A 24,921-nucleotide genomic window follows, 5' to 3' on the forward strand; every position below is an offset into this window, starting at 1 on the left:
ATGCCCTTTGATTGAGCCACATATCACCGTCTTATTAGTCCATTGTTACACAATTTGTTTCTACCACACCATCCTACATTTGCCATGTGTCAATCGTAGGGGTTGCCACATCATGTTGTCCTTGCTACCACATGTCATGTCTAGATGTTGGTACATGTCCCAATAAGTTTGAATTTTGTCCTACTAGTCAAAATATTCAAAATGCCATAACTTCTACATACATACTTTGTTCGACGTCATTCAAATTATGTTGGAATGGTCTTGTCGAGCTCCTTAACATTGAATTGTTTCCTTCAAATTTTTGGGACTTTTATTTTTAGGCCTTTCTGGATTGTCTTAGATCATATTTGGTGCTCTTGTTAACTTAACGAGATCTTTAATTTCTTTGGAAAGGTCAGAAAAGTTCTTTTCTCTCTTAGTTTAGCTAGTACTAAGCCCTTTGTGGGCTATCTTTATGTATTATGTGTGCTCTCTATAAAGGTGCAGCTTATTCTTTTCCTATAGTTGGGATAGATGGTGTTACATGAGGGAGGGATTTTTACTCAATATGGTGTGGATAAGAGCTTCCTCGAGAGGCTTCTAAGAATGGAGGGGTCAGTCAACTATGAAGCCATGAGTTTGGGTAGAAACTTGATAATCCATGGAAAAATATAACAAGTTCACTCTAATGGAAATTGAAAACATCACTTTAGACATGGAGGGGAAGTGTGTTTTAGTCATCATTTCATCCTAAAACAATATGCAGAGATGGGAACTCACAACTGCATTCCTGAAACTAGCAAACAGGTTTTTGTAGACTTGTTATATGCAATATATCAACCTCCATTGACATATCAAAACTCTCTTCGAACATGTTTAGTGGAGCTCTCAAAGAATCAAAGAGAACTACAAATTTGCATCGATAAGGTTTTGCAAAATATGCATAAATTAGATGACAAAGTCTCAATTCTCGTTAAGAGGCTAGCTAACCTTCCCATGACTCCACTAGAATTCCATGCTAATGTGTCTCCTTCCATTAAGGAAAACTCTCCTTTTAGTTTAGATCGAGTATAAATATGGGGTTTTTTATGTTGCTAACATACATGAGGCTATTTTTCGGGATATAGTAAGACTCTACAAATCATAAGCTTACTAGTTTAGTAGGGATTAAATTGTGTCAAGTGCACTAGGTTAATACATTTTTTGACATACAATTTTGATACTTTAAATTTATCATTAGGGAAAGTTGGAAGTAAAAAATGGGCCTCAAAACAGAAGATGTACTAAAAAGTAAAATTTAAAGATGAAGATGTCATCCCCATGGGTAAATAATTTTTAATTTTTGTGGGAAATGAATTTTTACTAATTTTTATTGTATTTTTCACTTATCTTCTTGTAGGTTTGTTCAAAGGTCAAATTTACACATTCGTTGGATGCATAATAAAATTCTACATCTAACAAGTACCCACTCTACATACCTTTGGACCACACTAAAAAAGATTGAAAATACGTGAAAAATGTGTCTCAAAACACATTTTTTTAATGTATTTAACCTATTTTTGGTTTGGGGCTACTAAAAAATATGCAGAATGGGTACTCGTTGGATGTGAAATTTAATTTCCACATTCAACATGTGTATACACTTGACATTTGAATAAATCTATAAAACGATGAGCTAAAATTACAGTAAAAATATTTTTTATTTCTTCCTTTAAAAATTAATAACTCTACTTTTATTATTTTATTTAATAAACCCAATGTCCATAACTCTGATTTCTCTCCTATGTCACACCAATAGCAGTTGTGTACTTTTTATCTTCACATAAATGGAATGTTGTGTATTTTTTATTATCATCACATAAATGATTTCGGGCTTAAACTGAAAAAATTATAAATAAAATATTAATTTTTTTGTACATTGAGATAACATTACGCCAACCGTACCCATTATAACCCAATACATACCAACCCTGTCCCTTTGACAAAGAGAGATAATCTCGAATTTAAACTTTTGATCTCGAAGGCATTTGAAACTTTGACCACACGACCATAACCAAATACCCCGTCCCTTTGAGAGAGAGAGATAATCTCGAATTTAAACCTTTGATCTCGAAGGCATTTGAACCTTTGATCACACGACCATAACCAAATAAGCTGCACCTCTAGAATAGATCTACGTAAGTTCAGTTCAATAATTCATTAAATACCTGTCACTGCGCCATATCCATCCAGTTTCCTTTTCGCTTAAAATCAATAGTTATTTGGCTTGATTCCCATCGCGGATTCGTCTGAACAATTTGCTCATGTTACATTTTTTTTAGAGTACATTTAATCTCTACCACATATGTTACATTTTTTTTAGAGTACATTTAATCTCTACCACATCCAAACAATTTTGTTCAGAGTACAATTAATCTCTACCAAATCCTTAGGTTTGGAGTAGATGGCGGAAACTTTTCTACCCTACATTTTGGCTGAGAGAATGTAACTCGTTTGTCCAATTACGAAGCATCATTGGTAGATCCCACTCACAAACCCAAACCTACTACCCAGTTATTTTTTTTTTCCTTCAGTATGAAAAAAAGCATATATTAATATCATTTGGTAAAATACATATAGCATAACTAAAACTTGTTCCAATACATATAGCATACATAAAACTTGTTCCATTCGAACAAGTGACAGTCAAGATTATGTTGTATAAGAGAGGATCATTACAATTCCTCATGTAAAAAAACATAGCTGAGCAAGTATGTGAACATTTATTTATTGAGAAACATATCTTATGAGATTGCTCCATATAATGTGCAAGAGCAAGAAACCTGTTGCTGAAAGACACCATCTACGAAATGGAAACCACTTCATAGAGAACATTGTATTTGCCCAGTGGTCAGGCCAGAACAAAACCATCAACGGGAAAAAAACCATGCACAGTAAGATAAAGCAATAGTATATTGAATGAACACTAAGTATCAGGAGGAAAGAAATCCTCAAAATTGTAGATGCAGTTCACCCATTGGATGACCATATGCCATTTGCCAAGATCTTGTAATAAGCCCTTCTTTGCTAAACAACCTACTTGCTTCTTTTGTAACCTGTCTATATGCTGAATTGTGTATCCTTTTTGTGATTGCCAGTAGGTCCCAATCCTTTTCATCCATCTTGAAAGAAGAGAATTCTTTATAGACCACTTTCATAGAACATGATCAATTATAACTTTGGAATCTCCATGAATGTGTAAATTCAGAATATCTAGAAAATGACTAAACCGTAGAAGACCCCAAAGAGCCATAGCTTCTACTTTATTATTTGTTCCATTGCCTCCATTCTAGTAAAGATTGTATTGAAGATGGTCATTGATACAAATCAAAAATCCACAAGCACATGTTCCATTTTGAGCCACTCCATCAAGAAAAGCCATTGGAAATTGTAATAAAGCTTGGCGATTTCTACTAGGGAGGACCCTGCAAAACTGTTCGGGCTGAGGCAAGAAACCATTATAGTTTGTAATAATTTTGTCAACAATATAAAGAAACTCCTCTCTCCTATTTTGGAACAAAAAGGTGTTCGTCCATTTCCAAATTTCCCAAAAACATAGGAGAGGAATGGATCTCCAAGAGGCTTTCTGAGCACTCCACCATTCTAGAGAGTCTTTAATGGAAGAATGCAAGGTAAAAGAGAAACCAAAAGATTTAGATACCTGATTTCAAACTTGTGCAGAGAGTTTACACTGTAAGAAAATGTGATCATTGTTTTCATCATCAGATTCGCAAATGGAACACATATACATGGTCCATCCCAATTCCTCTTCTTTAAGTTTTCCTAAACAAGAATTTTATTGTGGTAAACCAGCCAAGAGAAAATTGTAATTTTACATGGGATGCCTGTCTTCCATAAAAGAGTGAGGAAACGTCGGTCTGAGAGAGAAGACATCATGTTGTTTAATGTTAAGGAAGTGTCTGCCACACTAATATTGTTAGAGGACATCTTCCCTTTCCAGGTAAGATAGTCACGAGCTTTCCTACGACAAATTCCTATATTCCTGATGTTAGAATAGACCTTCTCGCATTGAGCCGCCTCTTGGTTATGAAGACTGATTCTTTTTGCCTCTTTCCAAATCGGAATCGAACCTTGCCAGCCCTCTATGAGCTGTCCCCATACAAAAATGTCTGAACTGTTAGTTTGGCCCTTAAGAAGTTTCTTATGGGCAGATCCCAGTCACATCAAACCCAAACCCAAACCTAGTGCCCAGTTAGTTTGACCCTTAAGAAGTTTCTTCTGGGGTGAAAGGGAAAAACGCTCATCTATTCAGCTACGCCAGATCCTATATCAACGAGTACAACCTAGATTGCTCCACTCTATATAATCCCCTAGATTAACCCAGTGTATATTGCACACTTGAGATATTACATTTCCCGCAATGCTAAATTTATTTTTAAAATGTAAAATATTTAAAATCTTATGTCACGGTATACAACTTCGATTACTCAACTCTCAACTCTATATAGTCGCCTGGATGACTCCACTGTTTATACTGTCTAAATTAAACCGCTTATTTCGGTTGTGTGTACCATACTTTTTATTCAAGTGCGTAGTTTATTCCATAACATGAATATTTACATGAATATTGTTGGAATTTAATTCCAACTGCAACAATGAACAGCTGCACAGGAATCTGATTTGCAGTAAATGTTACAAGCTGTTCGGTGCAGCCAAGTCGCCTTTGATATTTCTGCACATTAATATGCATTAAAGTTTCAGTTGATTTCCCCTGCAGACAGCCGACTTGTTTTTGATAAAGGCATCACCGCCTTGCTGCAATAAATTCTGAGATAAACATTAGTAGATATTTTGTAATATTTTATTGTTTTAATCAAATATCTTTCAGCATATAAATACCGCACAGCAGTTCTGTTTTAAAGTTAGCAGCTGTAGCAGCAGAGTGATACACAGCAGAGAAGAGCACGCAGCAGCGTGAAGATAAATTCTTCCAGAAAAGCACGGCAGTGCACAGCAGTGTAAACGCAACAGTGTAGCAGAGAGCGGAAAGGCAAAAATGCACAGCAGTGCAGATTTGTCTGTAATTTGTTTTATGTTTGTTTACTAAGAGAGAACACAGATCTTATTTGTGTAAAACAGCAGCGTTTTTTTTTCAAGCACAATCTCTTATGAAATTCCTGTAACAGTTAGTTTACTTTTATTAAACGCAAGTTATTTTCCTGTTGCTGTTACACCGTAACTTAAAAAATACTTGACGTCAAAAATTTACGTTGCTGAAACACCACGATCAGCGTTGTTGAAACACCTGTTTCAGCAACTGAAAAAAAACTGTGTTGCTGAAACACCGTTTCCAGCAAGCGATTTTTCTATTTTTTTGTGTAAAAACAGAGTGCGATTTTTGTCTATCTGTTATGGAATTTATCAGAAAATTCCAACATGGTATCGGAGCTAGTCTAGGCACTCAGTGAGTCAAAAACAGAGATTGTTTTTCATTGTAGGAGCTGTAAGAAGTTTGTTAAGCAGATTTTTCTAGCAGAGAAAGTTTTTGCTTGTTTTTCAAAATACAGTCAGTACCTTTTCTTTACCAGTACAGGTTAAGATGGCAGATGCTGGAACAGGTTTGACAAATCCCCAACTGCCTCAGTTTAATGGGAAAAATTACATTTATTGGTCCATAACAATGAAAGCATTGTTTGCTTCTCAAGGAATATGGGAGCTGGTTGAAACAGGTTATGCTGAACCTGCAGATGCAACAGCACTGGCTGCTTTGACAGCAGCAGAAAGAGACCAGTTGAAGAGTGACAAGAAGAAGGATGCCAAAGCCCTCTTTTTCCTCTTCCAATCAGTACATGAAAGTGTTTTTCCGCGGATTGCAGCAGCAACAAAATCTAAGGAGGCATGGGATATTCTCCAAACTGCCTACCAAGGCATGGAGAAGGTGAAGACTGCAAAGTTGCAGATGTTGAGGAGAGACTTTGAAAATCTCAGCATGAAGGAATCTGATACAATAGATTCATTCTTCACCCAGGTTATTGGCTTGATAACCCAGATAAGATCTCATGGAGAGATTCTTGAAGATAGAAGGGTTGTAGAGAAAATCTTGAGATGTTTACCCTCAAGGTTTGAATCTATTGTGGTGGCAATAGAAGAAACAAAAGATCTCTCACAGTTCACGGTAGATGAGCTGAGTGCTTCTCTGTTGTCTCATGAACACAGACTGAGTAGAGGAACAGATTCCTCTTTTGAGCAAGCATTCAAGACTCAGATGTCTTTTGGCCAAAGAAGAGGTGGAAGCAGAGCAAATTACAGAGGTTGTGGAAGAAGCCAAAACAGAGGCAGAAATTATCCAGCTAGCACAAGCGGAAGGAGCTGCAATCAGAACCAAGCTGAAGGTTCAAGTAAACAGCAAGCTCATGGACAAAGGTATGACAAATCCCAAGTCCAATGTCATTATTGTAAAAAATTTGGGCACTATGCAAATGAATGCAAGAAAAAACAAAATGACATGAACAATAGGCATAATATTAATTTTGCAAATGAAGAAGATAAGAACCCAAAGAATGTGCTGTTAACATGTAACATAGCACAAGACAAACAAGATGTTTCTTGGTTCTTAGACTCAGGTTGTAGTAATCACATGACTGGAAATATTGCAATGTTTGCCAATCTGGATGAAAATGTGAAATCTGAGGTAACAACAGGGACTGATGATAAGATAACTGTTAAGGGTAAGGGCAGTGTCAATATCCGAGCAAAAAATGGAGAACAGATGACTGTGCAAGCTGTATACTATGTACCTGGTCTGAAATGTAATCTTTTGAGCATTGGACAGCTCATGAACAAAGGTTACAACGTGTTCTTCAAAGATGATTTGTGTACTATCAGAGACATACCTCCAAGTAAGAAGATCATTGCACAGGTGTAGATGACCAACAATAGAATGTTTCCTCTCAAACTCAGGGCAGATTTGAAGGAAGGCAGAACTATTGCGGCTGTAACACAAGAAGTCTTTCAAGAACAGGTGAAAGATGTGAATTGGTTGTGGCATTTGAGATTTGGACATCTCAATTTCGGAGGCCTGAATCTGTTGCACAGAAAGGGCATCGTAAAGGGATTGTCGTTGATTGAGAAACCGGACAGCCTTTGTGAAGGCTGCATCTTGGGCAAGCAACATAAGGAAAGCTTTCCAGCAGGAAAGTGTATAAGGGCAAAAGCACCCTTGGAAATTGTTCACTCTGATGTGTGTGGACCGATGCAAATACCATCATTTGCTGGAAATAGATATGTTTTAACTTTTATTGATGATTACACCAGAAAGACATGGGTGTATATGCTGAAACAGAAGAGTGAAGTGTTTGAGAAATTCCGCCACTTCAAAACTCTTGTTGAAAAGCAGAGTGGGCATTATATCAAAGTGCTCAGAACAGATAGAGGAGGAGAGTACATCTCCCAAGAATTTCTGCGTTTTTGCAGAGAGAATGGCATACAAAAGCAGTTCACAGCAAGGTATACACCTCAGCAAAACGGTGTTGCTGAAAGAAAGAATAGGACCATTCTTGACATGGTCAGAAGTATGCTGAAGGTAAAACACTTGCCGTATGAGTATTGGGCAGAAGCTGTTACTTGCGCAGTTTACATCTTGAATAGATGCCCAACTAAAGCTGTCATGAACAAAATACCAGAAGAGGCATGGAGTGGTCAAAAGCAAACTGTCACTCACATGAGAGTATTCGGTTGTGTGGCATATGCACATGTACCAGATCAGCTAAGAAAAAAGCTTGATAGTAAGGGGGAGAAGTGTGTCTTTATTGGCTATTGTGATGAGTCAAAAGCATACAAACTCTATAATCCATCCACCAAGAAGTTAATAGTAAGCAGAGATGTGCAGTTCATTGAAGATGAAGCTTGGGATGGAAGCTTGGAAAAAACAGTGAATGTGAAGACAATAGTGTCTCATGAAGAAGAAGAGGAAGGGACAACAGCAAATAATCCTTCCTTGGTGGCTCCTCCTACACCACAGCAAGTACAACAAACCACACCACAAGCTGGAATCCGAACAGCCTTGAGAAGTCAAGGAAGAACAGTTGTTGTTACACCACAAACAGCTACTGCTGAAACACCACAGGGATCAAATACACCCTCAAGTTCGGATGGAACTCCAAGCACACCAAGAAGACCAAGATTCAGAAATCTGAATGAGATTTATGAACAAGGAGAGGTAAGTAACAGTATCGGTCTGAATTCATTATTTGCTTTGTATTGTCATATTGATGACCCAATCCATTTTGAAGATGCTGTAAATGAAGATAAATGGATTGAAGCAATGAATGAAGAAATTGGTGCAATTGAGAAGAGTAAAACATGGGAGTTAGTGGATCTCCCTAAAGGCAAAGATGCCATTGGAGTTAAGTGGGTTTATAAGACCAAAAGTAATGCTGAAGGTAAGATTGACAGGCACAAAGCAAGGCTTGTTGTGAAAGGCTACAAGCAGCAACAAGGCAGAGACTATGATGAAACCTTTGCACCAGTAGCAAGGATGGAAACAGTCAGAGCAGTGTTGTCTATTGCAGCACAACACAAATGGAAGATTTATCAGATGGATGTTAAATCTGCATTCCTGAATGGAGTGTTAAAAGAAGAGGTTTATGTTGATCAACCTCTGGGCTATGAAGTTGAAGGACAAGAGCATAAAGTTTGTAAACTGAAGAAGGCTCTTTATGGGCTAAAGCAAGCTCCAAGAGCATGGTACAGCAGAATTGATGCTTATCTGATTGAGAATGGGTTTGCTAAGTGTGATGGTGAACCCACACTCTACATAAAGCAGAATGACGGTAAGATTATTATTGTTGTTTTATATGTAGATGATCTGATTTTTACTAGCAATGATGCTTCTCTCATTGCTGATTTTAAAGCAGTCATGAAGAGTGAATTTGAAATGACTGACTTAGGCTTCTTAAGATATTTTCTTGGAATTGAAGTAGACCAAAGCGAAAATGGTGTTTTCATTTCTCAAGATAAATATGTAGAAGCTGTTTTGAAGAGATTTAACATGCAGAACAGCAAGGCTGCTGTGACTCCAACAGTAGTGGGGCTGAAATTAACCAAAGAAGACAACAGCAAATATTTTGATCCAAAATTGTACAAGAGCATAGTTGGCAGCCTTATGTACTTGACTGCAACTAGGCCGGACATTATGCACGCTGTGAGTTTAATTTCCAGATTTATGGAAAGACCGAAAGAAACTCATTGGCAGGCAGCCAAGAGAATTCTAAGGTATGTGAATGGAACGAAGGGGTTTGGTATTTTATACTCCTCTTCTGAAAGTTTCATGTTGACAGGTTACACTGACAGTGATTGGGCTGGAAGTGTTGATGATAGGAAAAGCACATCGGGATATGTGTTTCATATGGGATCGGGAGCCATCTCATGGGCTTCCAAGAAGCAACCAGTTGTGGCTTTGTCAACAACAGAGGCAGAGTATGTGGCAGCAACAACAGCAGCATGCCAAGCAGTATGGCTGAGAAGAGTTCTCAAAGATTTGTGTCATGAACAAGAAAATGGCACAACCATTTACTGTGACAATAGCTCAGCAATAGCATTGTCTAAAAACTCTGTTTTTCATAAAAGAACAAAGCACATAGACACCAAATTTCACTTCATACGTGAATTGGTTAACAATGGTGAGATTGTTTTGCAGCACTGCAAAACAGAGGATCATCTTGCAGACATCTTGACAAAACCATTAGCAAAGAAAGGTTTTGATCATTTCAGAAAATGTCTGGGTATGCAGCAGTTGAAATTAAGGGGGAGTGTTGGAATTTAATTCCAACTATAACAATGAACAGCTGCACAGGAATCTGATTTGCAGTAAATGTTACAAGCTGTTCGGTGCAGCCAAGTCGCCTTTGATATTTCTGCACATTAATATGCATTAAAGTTTCAGTTGATTTCCCCTGCAAACAGCCGACTTGTTTTTTATAAAGGCATCACCGCCTTGCTGCAATAAATTCTGAGATAAACATTAGTAGATATTTTGTAATATTTTATTGTTTTAATCAAATATTTTTCAGCATATAAATACCGCACAGCAGTTCTGTTTTAAAGTTAGCAGCTGTAGCAGCAGAGTGATACACAGCAGAGAAGAGCACGCAGCAGCGTCAAGATAAATTCTTCCAGAAAAGCACGGCAGTGAACAGCAGTGTAAACGCAACAGTGTAGCAGAGAGCGGAAAGTAAAAAATGCACAGCAGTGCAGATTTGTCTGTAATTTGTTTTATGTTTGTTTACTAAGAGAGAACACAGATCTTATTTGTGTAAAACAGCAGCGTTTTTTTTTTCAAGCACAATCTCTTATGAAATTCCTGTAACAGTTAGTTTACTTTTATTAAACGCAAGTTATTTTCCTGTTGCTGTTACACCGTAACTTAAAAAATACTTGACGTCAAAAATTTACGTTGCTGAAACACTATGATCAGCGTTGCTGAAACACCTGTTTCAGCAACTGAAAAAAAACTGTGTTGCTGAAACACCGTTTCCAGCAAACGATTTTTCTGTTTTTTTGTGAAAAAACAGAGTGCGATTTTTGTCTGTCTGTTATGGAATTTATCAGAAAATTCCAACAAATATTTACCGGGATTTTTGTAAATTTAAATTTTGATGGTTAAATTTCAAAATGTTAGGTAGTCTACTTTTTATTCAAGTGCGTAGTTTATTCCATAACATGAATATTTACATGAATATTTACCGGCATTTTTGTAAATTTAAATTTTGATGGTTAAATTTCAAAATGTTAGGTAGTCTAGAGGTTTTTGATGGTGCTGAATCTATTTCCAAATTATCATTCTCAAACTTCAAAATCTTTAATACCCAGAAATATCTATAATACCCAAAAATATACGATAATACTGAATCTATTTCCACCATCAAAAATACATTTAAACATCCAAGCTATTTTTGACCATCCAAACCATTCCTTAACTTAGTTATCCTTCATCTTTTATCAGTGATTGTGCTGTTGTTTAAGACAAGGCAGAGGTTCCTTTACAGTAATTTCTCATATAACCTCCGTCAAGGTTTCGTTTACATTGCTCAGATAATCGTGTATCTTTATTGCCTACATTTCTTTCTCCACTCCTCTTTAATTTGTTCCTTCAACACCACTCAGTCACTCAATAATTTTTAGGCCAGGCGTTGAATCGCTTATGTGACCTCATTTTATAAACTCGAATACAGTCAATATCGATGGTGTGCGTTGATAAAGGAAAGCCATACAAAGAACCATCTATACTCGTTTAGAGACTGATCAAACAAAATGAAGTACAAAGAACCGTCCATTCTTGTGAATAGACCGATCAACGAAAATGAAGGAGAAACAATTTAACTAAGCAGTGAAGATACACAGAGAAACCTTCTTTATGTAACCCTACAGGTTGCCCAAGTAATATAGATCTTCTACTCTTCGGAAAATATAAAATATTGATCTGCAACTCTCCAAAAAATTTATCTTTCTGCTGTAGCCAGAGTCCCTCTCTCAGGGAAAAAACAAACGCCCCGGATCCTAAATTTCTTAAAAAAAGATATGTCTAATAAATTGTTAAAAACAATTGAATCGAAATTACAATAATATAATGCTCACGCAAATCACTCGATGATTCAGATCTTGACTGATGCAAACCAAACATTTCGGGGGTGAAAATTCTGGAATATCAATAAACATTCTATATAAACTAGATAACAAGCACACATCATTATTCTCTTTCATTACGCTGCAAACATCATATTTCTTTCAATCGACCGCGACTGTCACATCTCGATCATAGCCTCTCGAACGACCCGGGAAAACGATTAAGAATTGTTTGAGAAATGCTAGATATTGTCGTGGACTCATGTACTAGATGTCCAAAACGAAATGATCTCCAAAATGTTTATTGGGTATAGACAAGTTTTATGAAATAGATGTAAAATAGTCTACTTACAGGATTCTAGATCTGCAAGCGCAGGTTGAGGAGATTTGGCCTTGGTAAGATATTGGCCCGCCGTGGGACTTCTATCCGACAAAACCTGATACCTACTGAAATAGCGGCAACTCCGCCGGTAAACTATTGAGATCCAGGCCTTCGAGGTCCGGATTCGTACTGGCCTTCGTTTGATATTGTTACTCGCCGGAGTCGCGCGACGGTCAACTTCTTCCTCCTCGACCAGCTCATCTCCAGACTTCACGGCGGATAAGTCGGGCAGGACCTCGCAGGTTTTCCCGTGGTTTAAGAAATCTTCCCACTCGAAAGACGCGCGCCAGAACGCGTTGGACGCAACGGTTTTGATGCATTTTAGTGCGGGTTCTTGGCGGTTGAGGTCATTACGAGTTCCGAGGGCGTACATTCGCGTAGCCTTGATTCGTTTCAGCAGGGTCTCTCGGGAATGGGATTGATGTCGTCGGCCTTCACCTCCGTCTGCTCTCCATTCCTGGTCCAACATATGATTCCAGTGGGCGCTTCATCGCGGTTTCCGTGTACTGTTTTATCACCAGTAGCAGATGGGGTTCGACCCCGGAACCTGTGAACAGTGATTATCTCAAGGGCCTTCCGCTACAGAGGCTTAAGAGTGGTGAAAGTATCCTTCATCATTCTTAGGGTTCATCCAATGAACCGGGAAGTCCAACTTGTTGGGAGAAGTAAACGAGTATAACCTGTTCTCTGAAATCGGTGGTCGAACCTTCACTATTATTGCTGGTGCTAAAAGAATCGTGATAACCCCTTTCAGGGACCGGCTACCAATGTTGGAGGTACAGTTGAGAATGCAGAGTGACACGCAACCAGGTCCCGAATAAATAACTGACATTGTGCCATCAATTCTTGCGAAAGGGGTGCGTACGAGTCAACTGCAATTAATAATGGTCTGGTTTTCATTGTTTTGGAAAAAATTTAAAATATCAAAATCACTGGGCAATTAGGCATGGGTGTTAGGAGTTGTTTTTTATATTGTTAATGGTGGAAACTTTTATTCTTATAATTATATGAATTTACTAACTATGAAAAGAATATCTATCTTATGTTGAGGGTATTTGACTCCACAACTATACAGTTGTGGTTTAAACTTTTCCTTGTTTTGCGTGGTTGCTTAAATCTATACAGATTTCTTGTCCAAGTACCACTTTTCATGAAGTTTTAATTCTCTATAAAGCTACATGTTTCCTTAAATGTTACAGAACATGATTCAACCATGTAATGAATTACCTATCAAGAAATATATAGTCAAATCTTATGGCATCTTGCTAAACGTTGAATTTTGTCTATCTCAATCTTCCTAAGGAATTTTTAATTTCTGTATTTACTTATTCTATTGTTTTTATTTATTTAATAGGTGTAAATCTTAAAAAATGTCTCCTATTAGTCGTCCTAAGTAGGATAAAAGGAAGTTCTCAATTCTTGAATCATTTGGCCTTGCACAACATTCTAATCAACCATGTAATATTCAAAATGAAGTTGATGCTCATCTACATGAATATGATGAATCAAATAGTGTGGAGCTTGTTGAAAGAGAAAACCCATCAAAGAAACATAAAATAATATTCAAATCTAAATGAAATACAAGATTTCCATGGGCTTATGTTGTAAAATATTGTAACAGTAATGAAAAGATAAAATGTTCTTGGTGTGTTAAGTTTAAAAGTGAGACTCCATTTGCAAAAGTGGGAACTACCACTCGTAAATTTAGTGGTTTAAGTGCCCATGCAAAATCAAAATCTCATAGTTGTTTTTTATAGCTTTTGGAGGCAGAAAGCAAACAAAGCAATATTCCAAACACTAAACATGTAGAAATAACATGGAGAGAATTATATCAGTGATTGAAAACATGTATTTTGTTTGTATACATGGTTTATCTTTAGAAATGTATAAGCCAATATGTGGCTTGAATATGTATAAATGCACTCCACAGGTGCTTATAAGAGATGAATATTTTACATACACAAATAGCACACCACAAAAAGAGATTCTTGAAGGTGTTAAACTGGTGTATTGGAACAAACTAAAAGAGGATATTTTATATAGCCCATTTTACTCAATTTTACTTGATGAAAGCACTAATAAAATTATGGAACACCAATTGATTGTTTATATTACATATTTGATGAATGGAGGAAGAGGTCAACGTTTAACATAGTTTATATGTTTTCTTCAAATAAAGGATGGAATATCTCAATGTATGTATGATCTATTGATAACTCTTTTAGCATAAATGGATTTATATTTGATGAAGTTTGTTGGTTTTGCTTCAAATGGTGTATCTTCCATGAGGGGTATTCAAAGCTTTGTATGCTCCTCATTTATTAGTTATAAATTGCATAGTTCATATGGAAGAATTAACAACCAATGAAGCTTCATCTCATTTTATCCAGAGTTGCAATATATTAACAAATTTGGAGACAAAGTTTATTCATTGCCTCGGAGATCAACTAAAAGGTATGGAAATTTGAGATAGCTAAGGTATACATTTCAAATAACTAAGTTAGTGGCCTTACACATTCATCTAATTAGGTGGCTTTCTAGAGGAAAGGTCATGGAAATACTTATTAAGATCATGCAATATTTGTTAAAGGATTGGAAGTTTGGAGAGAAAAACTATTTGAGCTGGAAATAATATTCAAGTGTAATTTTGCATCCATCTACTTGCACACATGCTCATTTAATTAAATAGGCCAAACAAAAATTTCGAAGAGTATCATGTTGATATTACATATATCAACACTACTTTACATATTTCTATTAGCATGCTTCATAAATGATTTTTGGGAAGCATTGTTGGTGTAGATGCAGTGCACGTGTATTCATTTTTAGTTAAAGCATAAAAAGGTGTCAAAATGTAACTCGGTTCAGTATTCATTTAATGTATTTGAGTCAGCTTGTAATATACTTGTCAAAAGAAAGTGAAAATAATTTTTATTATTAATTTGTTTTGACTTATTAAACCATGGGTTTCATGCTTGGACCAAATGTATAGGTCAAGCCTCCATTGTAGGATTTAGGTTATTGTCAAAATAAATTTGTAAAGACTCCTCCATCCATTCAAGTCTCCTTGTTGTTGAAACGATCTCTGTGAGGTTGACTTCCATAAGGAGATCACATGTCGCCCTTCAAAAATGAAAGAATATCCATGTCACCTCAATAATTATGACACAGTTATTCACAATATCACGTCAGCCTATTTACTTGGGGCAACCACTATATATACCAGCCTGGGATCTTCACATTACACCATCTGAGAGCTAACAAATTTCAGAGATACATTTTCGTTGATCACACAGAAGCTTACATAGAATCATATTTTACATGTTCGGATTTCAAAAGGATTTCTATTCAATGATCACACAGAAGTTCACATGAATGTTTGGGGGTCTTTGCAGAGATAATTTCAGATATCATAGTTTGTTGTGTTAAGAGGAATTCAAGGAAAAGGTATCGGTGCCATTGTAGAAGAAGACTAGCACCACAGTAATACATGAAGGAGCTTAGATTGATTTCAAAAGGTGATCTCTTTAAGGACAAGTACGAAGAAGATTGACTGCTACATGTGCAATGGAATTGTAGCATAACAAGGTTGTCTTGATGGATGGAGGTAGTCTCTAGTCTGAGTTGTAAGGGTCTTGGTCATCTCATCTTGAATCTAATGAAGGAAGAATTTGTGACTAGGTTTTCCCCATGAGAGGGGTTTGGCCCTCACATCATGCCTATATCTCGTGTTCTTCTATTTGTTGCCTGGCATTAATCTTGATGATGAGAAAATATAATTAAAAGAAATAATACTAATAATGAAAAACATCACACATTAATGTCATAGAGAGGAAAATCATTTAACAACCATCTATATCGATTTTCCAACATGGAATCAAAGCCTTGACAATGGTCAAGGCAGTTTGAAGAAGGGAGGTTTTGGGCTAATAATATTATAGTGAGCATGTTAAAGAATGAAGGAGAAATAAGTTGGATCATTTTTTGAGAATACTTAAAGGAGTGACTTCACTATAAATTGTATATAAGTAACAATGAAAAATAAGAGAGATTGTTTCGATGATATAACAAGTTTAGTTCTTTTCAGAATGGATTCGTAACATTTTTTGTGAAGACACAGTCTTGAAGGATCAATATTGACATTTCAGTGACGTCACAATAAAGATATAACTTCACTATGTATTTCAGAAATGGCTTAGGTAATACCACAGTGACAGGATCTCGGTATAGTAACATAGTCTCAATGCATTCACTACTTCGGTACAATCACATGATAAAGGGTTCATCATTGTAAGAACATCTCAGTGCTACTTCAGAAAGAAGATCTCAGTGATACACCTCAATAAGGAAGTTTTGTGCTTGTGCAAAGTGCTTGATGACAAAACATCTTTAAAGATAGGGTGAAGTCACAATCATGAAGAAGAATTCAGGCTCATTATGGTTGAAACACGATAATATTGAAGCAATGATATATACAGTGAAGTAGTTCATCCGATCTACAATTCGTTGAAGAAAAGGGGTCTCAGAATAGCTACCTTTGGAAATCCACCAATGATCTAAGGTATTTACAAGAAGTATTCAATTTGAAGGGAATACAAAATCTATCCTATAAAGAGCACAAGGTACCAGTTTAATAAAATCAAGTACTTCACACTCAACAAGATACACATGCAAAAAGTCTAATAAAATTAGAGGTATGTAAACACAGGGTACGTATGCTCACGAGTTCTTAAATTTTCAATATATGTAATGATTAATGGTTCACATAATCCTTGCTGATATCTAGTCTACGATAAAGAGTGTATTCTCTACATAACATATTAGATTCTTAGTCCTCTCCCTCTAGGATCTAGAAGTAATTTAGGATTCCAAGAAAAAATGGTTGATTAAAAGAAGGAATAATTTTTCATAAGATTTTGTCCTCCATGGTTATGTAAGAGATCTAACTTGAGAAATGAAGACATGGTATCACATGTTTTTCGTGAAATCGTGCATTACAGGCATAGAGGTTCATGGTATACACTTCAATAAATACCTACAAGGTTTGTAAAGAAAAATCTCCAAGTATGTCTATATATCTTATAAAATTATCTTTATCTTATTTTTTGAAGTTTGTATTACATTACTAACATCATTATGTCTAGATATCTTGAATCATAGAGATTCTTGTTTAGGGTGATTCATCTTTCAATAAAGCTACCCCCCCTCATATTCTTAATTGACTTTAAATAACCCTAAACTGGTTCTCTGGAAAACCCTAACCTAAGGGTATGCTAACAATTTGTGATACCATAGTCTTCTTAGGATTATTGTCAAATTCTATTTGAAGTTATTATTGATGATGTCATGTTTGGGATTTCGGTATGATCATGAAATCTTAACTTGTTAGGGTTGAATGATGTTTGTGTGAGATCTTAAACCTTTGAAGTTTTGGTATTGTAGGTTTTTCTTTGCTATGTTATGAAACCCTAGATTCTTAGGGTTTGGTTGGGTATATAATAAAAACCCTTAGTTATAGAGTCCTAGGAATGAAACCCTAGCTATGTGTCCATTTGGTTGAAATCCTACATTGTTCTAGGACGAGACATGTCTAATATATTAATGTTGCCTAACACATGATGTGCATATGCACGATGATGAATTTCTAGATGTATGAGTTGACCATTTTGCTATCGGTCATGGATCCTAGGGTTTGGAACTAAGCCCTAGTCAAAGTTTGTTTTTCTAGGATGATAGTATTCTAGTGTTTTGGAGTTAAAGGTTAGTAGAAGTAAAAGTCTTTGTTGTATGATGACAATATTTGAAATTTGTATTCAAGTTTTGGTTAGGATTGATGTTTGATTGAAAATATACGTTTTGCAACTAACCCTAATGGAATTTGGTTATGTTAACGGCTGAGCTGTGATTGGTTTTGATTGACTCTTTGGTATGAAATATAGGGTTTGTATGAAACCCTAGTGAGAAGTCTGACATATGATTTCTTAGATGTTGTTAGATGCTTTGTAGAGATATATTTGTTTGAATTGTTTCTAGTGTTTTCTTTATGTTGCAGTAAGGTATGCCATACATTTGGAAGAAACATTGAAACCCTAGATGTAATGAAAGTTGTTATGATGTAGTGTAGGGTTTATGACAAAGTCCCTAGCAAGATGTTGAAGAGTATGTGTCTCTTTGATATAATGAAGTTTGCACATATGATATATACAAAATCTAAATGCTTCTCTTATTATAAGTTTTTCATACGGTTAACTTCATGCTTCTATAATTTTGGGTGTACTTCTTATCTAAGTTTTGCAGGTACATCATCTTCAAATTAGTGAAGATGATCGTAAGAAAAATTGATGTGATAAGCATGAGATATGAATGAATGTGATAAGAAGGATGGAAGCCATAAAATATTCTCCAATGCCATAAATAAGATGTAGAACTTCCTAAATTAAGAGGGATTCTAGATGAAATTTCCCTAGGTTAGGAGGGAGCTTCAATGGCTAAAATCTCCCTAGGATAAGAGGATGGTTGAGAATATTTCCTGCACAGGAATGATTAGACCCTCTTTTATTAAGAGGGAGTGACAAATATGGTTCTCTACTTCATGTGTCATGCACTAAACCAAGACTAATAGTCATAAGTTTAGTGAAGGCCATGAGTGAGACAAGGAAATTGGAGAATACATTTTGAGGTGTTGTTGAAAGAAGGAAAGCAAGATCCTATTAAAGAATATGTTGTTGCATATGAAGTAGGAAAATGAAAGTGTATGATTAAGGAATATTCTGTCAAAGATTCAATGGATAGTCCTACTATGAAAATTTCAAAAGAAAGATCAAGTTGTCTTCAAGACCCCAAAGGTTTGTAATTGATTATGCACATGTGAAAGTGTATTATTGATTGCAGTTCTGTTTGCACAGGTGAATCTCTCGAAGGTTTTTATAGCATGCTCGTTACTAGTCAGTTTCATTGGGAGGCGTTTGTCATACTTGATCTACTAGATCTAGGAGTGTTGAGGCTTTGTGAGTGAAGCATTTCCTAGGAGGACATATGGCTGATAGTTTTTGTTGATGTCTAGGTCGCGAAGTTGGAAAATGTGGTGGTTGTTATAGAGCTATGTTTTTGGATACACGACTAGCTTTTTGGATTGGTGGTTAACAAGTAAACCTAATTGTACCTGGAGGGGCTAAAAGCTTGATTCGACCTTATTCTCGCTCGATAGATTTCCATGGTTAAAAATCTAGTCCGTGGCATTATGTTTCTTAAATTGTTGAGAGACCAATGAACAGATTGCCCTCTTCAGGAATCTAGTCCATAGCATTGTGGTGCCTAGAAGTTCTTCATGATTCATAGAGTTGAGATATTCCATTATATCTGTATATCATGAATACCTCCCTAGTTAAGAGGGAATATTGGAAAATATAACTAGGTTTGGTCTTCATTTAATGTATTTGACTCAACTTGTAATGTACTTGTTAAAAGAAAGCGAAAATATTTTTTATTATTAATTTGATTTGATGTATTAAACCATGGGTTTCATGCTTGGGTAAAATGTATAGGTCAAGCCTCCATTGTAGGATTTCAGTTATTGTGAAAATAAATTTTTAAAGGCTCCTCCTTCCATCGAAGTCTCCTTCTTGTTGAAAGGATCTCCATCAAGGTGAATTTCATAAGGGGATCACATGTCAGCCTACACAAATGAAAGAATATGCATGTTGGATCAATAATTATGACACCAGTGTTCACAATGTGATGTAGGCCTATTTTCATGGGGAAGCCACCATATATACTAGCCAGTGATCTTCGCATTACATCATCTGAGAGCTTGCCAATTTCAGAGATACATTTTTGGTGATCACACAAAAGCTCACATAGAATCACAGATTACAAGTTTGGATTTTAGGAGGGTTTCTATTCAGTGATCACAGAGAAGTTCAGATGAATGTTTTAGAGTATTTGCAGAGAAAATTTTAGATATCACAATGTGTTGTGTTCATATGACTTTATGGAAAAGGTCTTGGTGCCATTGCAGAAGAAAAGTGGCATCATAGTAATGCATGAAGGAGCTTGGATTAGTTGCAAAAGGAGATCTCCTCAACGTCATGTATGAAGAAGATTGATTGCTACAGGAGCAATGGAATTGAAGCATAACAAGGTTGACTTGATGGATGGAGACAGTCTCTTGTATGAGTTGTAATGGTCTTGGTCATCTAATCTTTAATCTAATGAAGGAAGAAATTGTGACTGGGTTCTCCCCTCGAGGGGGGAATTTCCTTGTCACCATGTCTATATTTTGTGTTCTTCTATTTTTTGTGTGGAATTAATACTCATGATTAGAAAATATATTTAAAATACATAATACTAATAATGAAAAGCATCACAAGTTAATGCCATGGATAAGAAAAATCATTTAACTTCCATCTATATTGATTTTCCAACAAGAGGAACCCTTGAATTTGAAGATAGCATAGGTATGGTACATTTACATCCATTGAGGTTCAAACATTTTCCAAATATGAAAGGATCGAGGCTACTATATGACTGTGTTCTTTTGGGAAAATGTTTTGTTGTAAAGGTGATTAAATCTTTAGATAGGAGATTCACAGATTTACATGTATTTAATGTGGCTAATTTTTTCACTTCTCAACGTTATTATAAATAAGTGAATGAATAGACTCTCCAACAAAAAGAGAGTGGAAATGTTTATGTGAAAAAATTAGCGTTGGGGAATCATCTATTGTGGATACTGCTAGATGTTTGGGTGAAATGGATGAATTCATTTGTACAATTTGTAAATCATATGCTAAAAGGCATATGTATGGCATGAGACCAATATGGATATGTGCCTAAATGGTTTGAAGGCTTTCCATATTTGATGTAATTATCGAAAGCTATTCTCGTTATCCCAACAACTACATCAGTGTGTGGAAGAGGCTTCTGAAAATTAAATAAGATAAAAAAATGATGACAGATAAATACTTTCATTAGAGAGACTAGATATGTTAATTTTTCTATCTCTAAGTGCACTTAATCCCCTAAATGAGGTAGATTGTATTGCTACTTATGATGTATGGAAATAAATGAAAACTAAAAATTCATTTCCATTGGGAAAATAGATTTATATTTTTTATTATGTAAGTTCAAATATCATCGAATGAATAGATAAAACATATGTTTACCATTTTTTTAATGGAATTTTTAGAATTTGTTTTTCTTATTTACTAGTTATATTGAGATTTTATACTAGTTTAATATGGCTACTGTTTAAAATTTTAAGAATTTAAAAATTTAGAAGACACTATCTCATTATGCAACTTGTTTTATGAGGGGTTTATGAAATATATAATTTTCAGTAGAAGTGCATTTTTTTTATAACCTTTCATCCTTCCATGGTTAGATGAATATATGCCCTTCCATATGAAAGTAAGCATAGACATTCAAATTTGATCACTGGGTACAAAGCGCATCATGCTTTTCTCCAGAGAGATCTTTACATTTTTCTAAATATTTGCGTCTAATGTTCTATATTGAAATATTGAAATCGGGTTAATGGATGGTTGAGATTTGATTTGTGGAAATATTCATAGTTGAGCTAAGAGGCTTATTCTACAATCTACTATGAGCGGAGAGGCTTATTCTACAAATCTACTATGAGGGGATGTGTAAGTTTGTCCCTACTTTCGTTACTCTTTAAAATAAAATTAAAAATTAAAATTATGTTCTAATTTAAAAATAATGTTTGATGCGATAGACTCATTCTATAAATCTGAGGGTGATGTGTAAATCTAAATTATGTTCTAAATTGAAAAATAATGTGAGCTATAATAAGAAAAATGAATATGCTATAAAGTAATTGGAAGTAAAAAAATGTGAGTAAGATGTTTAAAACTTATACTTTCCAAAAATATTAAAATAAACTATTTGAAAATCTTTGTTAATTAATTTCATAGATATCTATATATAGAAAAAAATGTTAAAATTAAATATTTTAATGTTGTATAAAAAAATATTCAATGTGGGTTATCATAAAATATTTTAATACAAATTAATATTGAGATATACTTAAAACATATATTAATAATTAAAATACCATTTTAATTTGTGTGATAAAATTTCTTGATTTACATTTTATGTAAAATATTTTAATGTCAATTACTTATATATATTATATACAAGTTAAAAAAAAGATGTACATATCACTAAAAATATATGTTTTATAGTTAAAATATTTATTTAGTCCTATATATACTCTACTTGTCATGCAAAAATACAATTTAAAGAATGAAAAATAATAAATTAGATTTTACACTAAAAAAATATGATCTCTCTAAGCTTATGTTAGATCCGTATTTAAAGTAGATCTATGCTAGTATTATACATTATCTAACCCACATTATCAAATATTTACAAATCAATTTTCAGTTTGAATAAAAAATATCCATTTAATAAGAATATCTCATTCTGAAATTAATTAATAAAAATATTATAAAACACTAGAGTATTTTCTCTTCATTTCATTTCTCTCTCCTCTCTTCATTTCATTTCTCCATATCCATCTGTTTCATTCCCCATCTGCTAGATCCATTCATTTCGTTACACTTTGTACATCAAACCCTTCCATTCCCATTCACCTGTTTCATTCCCATCCTTTTAATTAATTCATTTTTTTAGGTTTCGCTATGTTTAGCATCAATAACACTTACCAAGCCAATCACTTTTACTAGCCTTTTTAAGAGGTGTAGCTTCTCGTAGAAGACTGGAGTACTGGTTCCTGAGTTTTCTTTTGGAGCAACAACAAATGACTCTCGAATTAAAATGTAGTATATTTTTCCTTTTGATTAAATAAATACCTTGAAGATAGAGGGGGACATGTTGTTATACTCCCTTAACCTCCTACCAAATTCTCACATAATAGTCGTGCCCTTGATATTTATGAATTAAAACTAGATACTGTCCTTCTAGGTGCAATTGTGTTTTCGCGTAGCACGTACTAAAGCTAAGTTGCATAGAAGCCGAATGTTGTTAGATACACTGAATAGCTATAACTGCAGACGTTAACAATCTACTGATATCTAACTTAAACTTCCTCAAGTTTATTCTGAGAATAAATTTTTGTATATGGTCTATTTAGTTGCCCTTCCTGTTTAATTCTAATTAGCTTTAATTCTAATTTAATTATAATTCCCATTTTGCGAAACCAAATCCTTCATACAATTAGATTGGTCTACGTGATCGTGTTGGACATTCAGTATGCTTAGTTTGTTAAGCTTGTTAATTAAGTAGGGTTTACAGAATTTCAGTCTCTTCATCAATAAGAGGAAGTCATGGAAAGCTGACTAGATGCTTAAGGAATGTAATATGGTGAAAATTTTAGAGTTGTTTTGAGTGTGATGTTATTCAGCTCAGGGTTAATACATAAAAAGGTGGAGGCATAGTGGTTCGGCAGATGATTGGGTATGGAATAGTTTTATTTATTTAAAGATTATAGATTTTTTATACGAGATGGAATGGAGTTGTATAGTCTATTGTTTGGAATAGAGAAAATAAAATTATTCATAATTTTTTATTTTGTTAGAGAATTAAGAGGATATTTCATTTTTATTATATCACAAATAAATGTTTTATCAAGGGAGTTAGTAGGTCATGGAAGCAATTGGATGGAAAATTGTTTTCCTGGGATATAGATTTTATAAGAATTTAAATTTATACGGAGACTAGAATGAAACTCATCACAATGTAATTTGTCATTTCCTAACTAAGGTTCACAACTTGATTTTCAATTTACATTTTTGTACCGAGGAAAGAAAAGAAATATGTTAACACAGATTAAAAAAACAAAAAAATTATAAAACGAAAAAATCATTCTATTTTAATATTGAAAATATATATCATAAAATTAAAATAAGCAAAAAAATAATATTATCTAAGAAATATTCTATTTAAAAAAAACCAAAATTAATAGTATCTAAAGAATATAAATCTATTTTTTTTAATATATAGTTTTTACAAATATTAACATTTAATTAATTATTAAAAATATGTTTTATAATAGTTAGTTGGATTGCGTTGTAAATGAGATTAGTAGTTTGTAAATTATATTTATTTGGAAAGAACTTAAATAGATGTATATTAGCAATGTATATTAGGGTTAGTTGTTATTTCAAATAATTATTAATGTGTTTCATAAATGCATATGGACATATGTCAACAACATTTGTTGTTACAAATGTGGTTGTGCTAGTTTGGTATATGTTGTAGTTTTATTAGTTGGAATTGTTGATTATATTGAAAAATACTTTTATATTGAGTTTTCAATTTATTTAGTCATTAATAATATAATTTAATTTAAACCATGAAAAATATTTTTTTAATAATTATAATCTCCTTTTTTAAAATTTAGAAAAAATATTTATTTTATTTTTCCTTTCATATATAATTAATAATTAAATTTTGATAACATTATAAAAAATTCAAAATAAAATATTTGTAGTACCTTTTCTCATTTGCAATCCAAAAAATGATGTTGATATTTTGTAGCATAAGTTATGAGTGCATGATATATATATATATATATATATATATATATATATATATATATATATATAGATATATATATCTATATAATGAAGATAAAATTAGTAGAAAAACTAAACCAGAAACTGATAGACATTCCAATGACATTTCTATTGTGAGAACATCACCTAAGGTATTTGTTTCAGTTGATTATCATTTAGCTGGAGAGTTCATCTGAATCAATGGTTATGATTCATTGTCATTTTCTTGGGAGTTGAAGTCTAGATCTGCCAATTTCTTAGTTAAAGTTCTTAAGTTCACATTAAGCCTGTCAATTTTATAGATTAAGTTTTCCATGTAGATAATAATTTCCTGCTCAATATCCACTCTGTTACTAAGAATTTTTCACATGAGTGTTTTGATGTGCCTGTATAAATTGA

At 34.3% G+C, this 24,921-nt stretch overlaps 1 pseudogene; it reads right to left on the reverse strand.

The window, feature by feature from the left end:
- Positions 1 to 11,674: 11,674 nt before the first annotated feature.
- LOC149178937 (uncharacterized) lies at positions 11,675 to 12,673 on the reverse strand (annotated as a pseudogene).
- Between the last annotated feature and the right edge of the window lie 12,248 nt (positions 12,674 to 24,921).

The sequence above is a fragment of the Pinus tabuliformis genome, chromosome 4_1 (assembly GCF_031772625.1).
Source record: "Pinus tabuliformis cultivar Carrire ecotype Pingquan chromosome 4_1, CPIR1, whole genome shotgun sequence".
Classification (NCBI taxonomy): domain Eukaryota; kingdom Viridiplantae; phylum Streptophyta; class Pinopsida; order Pinales; family Pinaceae; genus Pinus; species Pinus tabuliformis.